This window comes from Varanus komodoensis, unplaced genomic scaffold (genome assembly GCF_004798865.1).
Source record: "Varanus komodoensis strain SLA01 unplaced genomic scaffold, ASM479886v1 scaffold20_1, whole genome shotgun sequence".
NCBI classification, from domain to species: Eukaryota; Metazoa; Chordata; class Lepidosauria; order Squamata; family Varanidae; genus Varanus; species Varanus komodoensis.
In genome coordinates this window covers 18,904,851-18,911,982 of record NW_025335587.1, presented here as the reverse complement: position 1 = coordinate 18,911,982, position 7,132 = coordinate 18,904,851, and positions in this window count along the sequence as shown.

The window sequence follows — 7,132 nt, the reverse complement described above, 5'->3', positions numbered from 1 at the left end:
ACAGAAATAGGCCTTCCCCCAAAGTGGTACGCACAATCATTTGTGCATTTCTGAACTGTGCCTTGTTCATCCCTGTGCAGTACTTTAAACTTCATGAGCAGCATTCTACCTTTCAGCACCGATCCAGGTGGGGTGTGTGTGTGTGTGTGCGTGTGTCTGGGCTGGCATTTGCTGACCCCTGAAGGGCTCTCCTCAGGCCGGACAAAAAGGTGGCCTGTCACCTAACTCAAATGCAGGTTTCTGAGTTACACAGATGTCTTTTCTATCTGCAGCAGAGCACATGTGAAACTTGCAAGCTTGCATATCCTTATGCAAATAGGGGAGAGACCTATAAAGAATCTTATCAGTTCTGAATAAGGCACTTATCTGCATGGAGTTTGTGCTGTTGCAGCTACACCTGCTAGGATGTCTGTAACTTGATCTGTGTCCACAGGAACACTCGGTAAGCAAATACTTCCCCGTACCTTGCCCTCTCGTGCTCAAGCACCCCCCATTCTGAGGTAACACATTTTGCAAATGTCCCAGTTAGAGCAACCACATACCCACGTGCGGGTAACCCTGGTTTAGTGTCTCCAGAGAGAAGTTGGAGGGTTAGACGCATACGCGGTGTCAGGGGCAGCTGCTTTGGAGTCTGCCAAATACCCGCATCCCAGTGGGAGCTCCCACTGACCTGTTGCTTTTCATCGCTGAACTTTCACCAGCCGTTTGCTTTAGCTTCTGCCTGTGGTGGACCAGGACAAGCAATACCCTGCTCCTGGCTCCTTGTCTGCTTGCCCACCGGCTGTCAAGCACATCAGGGAAAGAGGAGGAAGAGCCAAGAGCGGCTCGTGAAAATGGTGGCGAGAAGGTAGCATCCCACCGAGGGTGCCCTGTTCAAGGGCCCTCTAAAACCTGGAGCCGACATGGCTTGGTGCAGAGGAACCGACAAGAGATGAGACCGGTTTGCCTTATTACGCTGAAAGGCAAGATCACCCACTGAACCTGATTAGCGGCAGATTCTCGGGACGTGAAAGACACAGTGCTCATTTACAAAACTGTAATTAACCTATGGGATTTACTGCCATGGGGATGCGGCAGCCGCTGGCCTAGAGGGCACTCAAGGGTGATTGGACAGGCTGGTGGAGGATGCCCCTCATTTTCATGCACACTGAGCTAGAGATGCCTCCTAGACAGTTACAGATGCATTTATCTCCTGCCCTTTGGCCAAAAAGAAAAAAAGAAATTACAGCAAACAACTAAGGAAGCCATCCTGGGACAATTGGATTGTGTAGGGCGGGGTAAAAATATTCTAAAGAAATAGATAAAAAATGAGAAGAACAGGCAAATCCACAACAAAATCTTAATTAAAGCATAACACAAAAGCCAATAAATTAGAAACAGAACCCTAGAAGAAAGAAATGTCACCAAGTGGTTAAACCTTGAGTGACAAGGCAGCTCCCACGTCCAAGGCCTGACCAAATCACAGCATCTTGGCTTGCTGCTGGAAGGACAGCAAACGGGGCCCCTCTCAGCAGGAGGTGCCGGAGCTTGGAGGGGCTGCTGGGAAGGGCCCCCCCCCCCCGAATGTGGTCCTGGCCGTGGCGGAACGAAGACAAAGGCCCTCCCGCAGGCAACTTCAACCTTGGGCAAGCTGTCAAGGCTTCCACGGGTCACAACCAGACATTAGCTGCACATCACCATGTATTTCCCGCCTGGCGTTTCCGTGATATGCTTGGAGGTGGCTTTACTAACGGAGGTGATGAGCCCGCACTTGGGATCGCGTCCAGAAGGAGATGGGGGTCCGGCAACACGGTGGTGACAAGAGCGTCACATACTCTTCATGGCAGGTCCCAGGCGGCGGTCTTTCTGCAGCGTTCCGGAACAGCAGCCGCCCTGGGTCATGGAGGCAGCGAATACCACTAAAGGAGGTCAATTCCCAGTTTCTCTGGATCCCCTTCAGCGCAAAATAAGTCCGGCGGAGATGCCTGCATATCCTCTCTCTCTCGGTAGGACTGAACTCGGTCAAAACTTTGCAAGGAGGGGTCACAAAAGGTCCTGTAGGGGGACACTTTACCAGACCTGTGGGGATTTTAAAGACGGTATTTTCATGCATGCTGCTGCTGTTTGTAAAACAAAGAGAGGTGGGGCAGAGAACATTTAGGGGCATGTAGAGCCCCCAGCTCACTCCTGCCAATGGGAGCTTCTGGTGCCAGCTGCAAGCCGCTGGCTGGTGCTGAGCCACTTTCCCCATACGGCTTGATGGAAGGGCTCGCACATGGGGCCCATTTCTGTAACTACCAGCTAGGGCAACACGGGCATTTGGACGTTTGAGTAATACCTCATCCGTAAACAAGCTGGCACAAAATGGGACAGGGAAAGAGAGAGGGAAAGCAAACACGTGAAGCCCCGTGGCCATCTTTCCGCAGGAAGCAACAGCCGGCCTTGCCCCTCTCTGCGATGCTCCATTTCCACCGCAGCAAGTCAGGGGTGTGCCCAGGTCCCCTCATCAGGCTGGGCTGGGGTCCCAGTCCTGACTTCGCAGATCCAGATACAGGGCAAGGAGAGCGAGGGCCTTCCAGGGGGGTGGGAGTGGAGAGGCTGGGATCTCACAACCTTCCTGAGCCCCACACTTGCCCCCCATGGTGTGACTCATCAGGCCATTTAGCAAAAATAGAACCCGAAATGAGGAAGATGGAGAGGCAGTCAGATTTGCCGTGCTCCTTCCCAGAGAAAACATTGCACCCTTCTTGGGTTCACCTCTAGACAATTTGGCAACCGCACGGCAAACCCATTTGCGGAAGCAAAGCATAACATGATCAATGTATATCACATTTTCATACCTCTTTTTCCATCATCTCCCACCAGGCCCTGCCTGACTATATTATCGCAATATAACCAGAATGATCTGCACCAGAGTTTCCCTGGTCCCCCCCTTCCTTCCATCCCTGCCTGTACTTGCATGTGTGTTTGGTTTTTTTTTTTTAATTTTTGCAGCCTCCCTTTCACACCATACCCCGTTTTGTTTTTGTCTTTCCCCCCTTTTTTTTCTCATTGCGTTGCTCCTAGATCTGTTTGTGATTAAATTGCAGAAAGTGGTCTATTGCAAAAGTATTTGCTGGATTACATAACGTTTGTAACATTATCAATACAGGACAAATAGTTCCACAGTTTGATTTTTTTTTTTTTTAAGAATAAGGATTTACCTTTTTGGCATGCATCTTCTCAGCCTTTTCTAGCAATAGTCATGCCATGGAGCACCATGGAACAATAATGCGCTCATGCAAATCATCAGCTTTCAATATTGAAGTGACTTGTGAGCCGAAATAGATTTTAGCAGGTGGGTGTTGTTTATCTTTTATTGATCTGGCTTCATGCTTTATGATTTTGTATTTTAGCTGTATTATGTTCTTGTGAGCCACCTTGAGAGCGAAGGCAGCACTTGGCTCCAGGTGGTCCGCCATGGTCTCCCCCCATCCTGTTTTGTCCTGCGGGATAGGCTAGGGCAGGGGTTGGCAACCCGCGGCTCCAGAGCCGCACGTGGCTCTTGAACCCCTCTGCTGCGGCACCGTCGCTCAAAACGCGCGCCGGCTCAGCTGCTGATCTGGTCCAAGCTCCACTCAGGAAGGCAGCACTAGCTAGTTAGGTAAACGCTACATTCCTCTGCTAAACAAGCTTCCTGCAGGCTCTCATGTTACACGAAATGCTGCTGAAAGGATTCTCTTTGTCCCAGTGTAACCTCCTTCATCTGAATGTTAAAAGCTGCGCTTGGGACCTGTCACAATTCACAGCACTTGACTGTTTATCTGCTAATCAGTCACTAAACACACCTATATCTGGGACTGATTTACTGACCCCCCCCCCACACCTCCAACCATGGATAAATCTGAAGAAAAGTTTCTGAAGAAAACCGAACGTTTAATGGTACGTGGGTAGATTCATTTGCTTTTACTGCTGACGAACATATGGGGTTTGCTGTTTAATGTATGGAGCCCTTTAGCACTTTGACTCTTCAGGAAGTTGTTCTCCTGTTCAAAATATATGAAAGGAGTCCTACTACTTTATAATGTAAGATTAAAAATAACAGTTTTTAGTGACTGAACAAGAGCTGCGGCTAAATCATAATGAAGATATACCTAGCATTAAGGTAAAAAATGATATATGCAGTGTTCTCTTCATTTTAGATGTCAAAAGGGTTTTGCGGCTCCCGGTGTTTTCTTTTGTGTGGGAAACGGGTCCAAATGGCTCTTTGAGTGTTAAAGGTTGCCGACCCCTGGGCTAGGCAGAAGGAAGGGACGAGTGTGAATGTGTGTCTCTGCACACTTGGTGCGAAGTTGTAGTGTGTTGGTGTTGATGGGATTCCAGTCCAAAACCAGTGGAGGGAGTGAGCTTGCTCTACCTGGTATGAATGCATCAGCTTCTGCTGTCAAAGAACCGATTTTGAACAATTCAGTGACTAAAACAACACTTGCATTTGCTTGTAGGATAAATTTTGTGGTGTTGTATATTCTCTCATTCTCTCTCTCTCTCTCCTGCAAGTCAGGTATCTAAGTATCAGAAAAAAATACTTGTGTGTGAGTGTCCTAATTAGAAATTAATTTGGGTCATACTATTTTCTACCTGAAAGATGCTTTCCTTTGTCGCTCGTCTACAGAAACTTCAGGCCAACGCAAGGCACTGGGGAGAGTAGAGAAGGCCCTTTGGAACGTAAGAACCTTTCCAAGAAATTCTAAGCAGATGGTTTTCTCCATGGTGACCAAATTGAGGCCACACTGCTAGCGGGAGATGCTCAGCAGCACTCCTTCGCTGAAATGATGGCACGCACACACTCACAAACAGCATCCCAAAGTTTCAATGCGGCACGTTGGTCGTTAAGAGTAATTATCTCTCTACACAGAGATAAAGACTTGTTTGCAGTGTTATTAAGTCCCATGTCCCCAAGGAGAAATCCAACACTTTGCAAGGAAATCTCCGAAAGCAGATTTCAGTGGCAATGCGGACGTGGCTCCGACATTTGCCTAGAAAATCAACAGTGGGAAAGTGTGGGTTTTGAGTGGTACTTTCTGACTGGGTTCAGGCAGCACAGTAATAGTCAGCTCAGGAGCGACTGGGTTGCTGTTGAAGCCTGGGTTCTTGGATTGTCTGAACAAGCCATTTCTTCACTTCAAACAACCCATGAAGAGAACCCATGTTGGTTTTGGACTGTGGGTTATTCACCAGGGTTTGTTATCTTGGCTGGGTTCAGACAACAGGATAATTCACATTCAAGAACCTTCATTGTGGTGACAACCCCCATTCAACCCATACTCAGCCCCTTTTAGGTTATCCTGTCTGAACCTAATCTGTTTTTTATGGATTCAGTGAAGAAATCATACACGTAATGGTTTTTATCGTATCTCCTTTGTATGGTTTTGATCATGGGTGCTGTCTCGGGAGGGTCCCACCCTGAAAGTGGTCTACAAGTAATCACAAAGAAGTACACAGCCTGTTTGTTTACTGCAAAGAGAAGCCAAAACCAGTGTCCAAAGCCCAGAGTGGCACAAATTCTTTGACATAAAAGTCTCAGTCGCGTCCAGGCCGGCTGCAACATTTTAATGCCTAAGGCAGAAGAGCCAAATAACATTCTTCCACTCATGTGGTTAATGAAGCTGGGACGGGATCCGTAGAAAGCTCCTGCAGAATTTGAAATTACTGAGAGCTACAATGGGGGCACTGTCCATTTCTCTTCGACTTTTACAAAAAACGACCCCCCCCCCGGGGCATCCTGAGCCGACCAGCCGGCTCCCAGGCGTCTGAAACACATGCAAAGTGCTATTAACAGAAATAGTAACGATAGTCGTGGTGGTGGTGAGACCGCGGCGCAAGGTACGGAAAAGATGCAGGCGCGGGCGCGGGCGCACGTTTGCCTATGCAAATGGCCATAAGTGCGAGGATCTTACAGGGAACCTGTTGCAAAATTCGCAGTTGTAAAGCGGGAGAAGAGGACAGCGGATCCGATTTAAAAACCTCAGGCGGAAAGATGCAAGCGGGAATAGAAGCAGAGAAGCACGGGGGGGTAACGCCCGCTCCTCCCGGGGGATCCCACCCCCTCGGGGCCCCCCAATGTGCGCCTCAGCAAGTGCCCGTGAGCCGCAGGGCGGAGGGGCAGCGGGCCCCGCGGAGATTCGGCGCTCCAGCCACGGCGGGCCAACCCTGAGCACCGCCTCTCGTGATGATAAAACGACGAGGAGAGAGAAGCAGCAACACCCGTGAAATAAAATGGCAATGCCAAGCAGAGGAGCGGGGATGCCGCTGATAAAAACAACAGGAAAAATGAGGATATAAACAATAATACGCCGCTTCTCAAGCTGCTACTCCCCCTGCATGTCCCCCACCAGGCCACTAGATGTCGCCCTCTCAACAGGCACCTCCCCCCTGAGCGTGTTGGTTCGTTCCTTTTCCCGTCCTCCCCCCTCCGCCCCTATGGGCTCTCCGGCGCCTCCAGCGGCCGGGACGCCGCGCTCGCCGAAGCCCGGCCAGCTCCGCCCCCTCCCGCTGGCGAGCCAGTGGCCGCGGCGGCCCGTCACGTGGCCCGCTCGCGGCCAATCGCCGGCCGCGAGCCGAGGAGGAGGGGGCAAGGCAGGGAAAGAGGGCGGCCTTTCCGCCTCTGCCGCGGCCGCCATTAGAGACGAGCGAGCGAAATAAAACCTGAGGCGCCGAGGCGAGGGGGGTGGCGGAGGAGGCGGCGCCGCCGGCGGCGGAGACAGGCCCGCAGGTCGGACGGGGGCGACGGAGCCCTCCCGCGGGGCTCGCCGGACATCGAAGCGGCCGAGGGCACCCGGCGCTCAGGATGCCTCGGCTGGGCAGCCGCCGTCAGAGGCACCGCTGAGGGGAGGCGCCGGCGCCCGAAGACGGAGACGCAACCGGGGGCGGCCGTCGTCGCGGGGCGGCCCTGCCCGCCCGCCCGGCGCCTCGAGCCTCCACCTGTCACGGCTCCTGAGGGAGGAGGGCGAGTCCCGATACGGACGCCCCCTCCGCCGAACAGGGAAGGGGCCGCTGGCCCGCCAGCCGCCTGATTCGGGGGGCACGGTATAGACCCGGGGAGAGGCGGGGAAGGCTTTGTTCCAAAGTTGCTTTCCCGCCCCCCCGCCCCCCCCCGCACTTCCAGACACTTGTC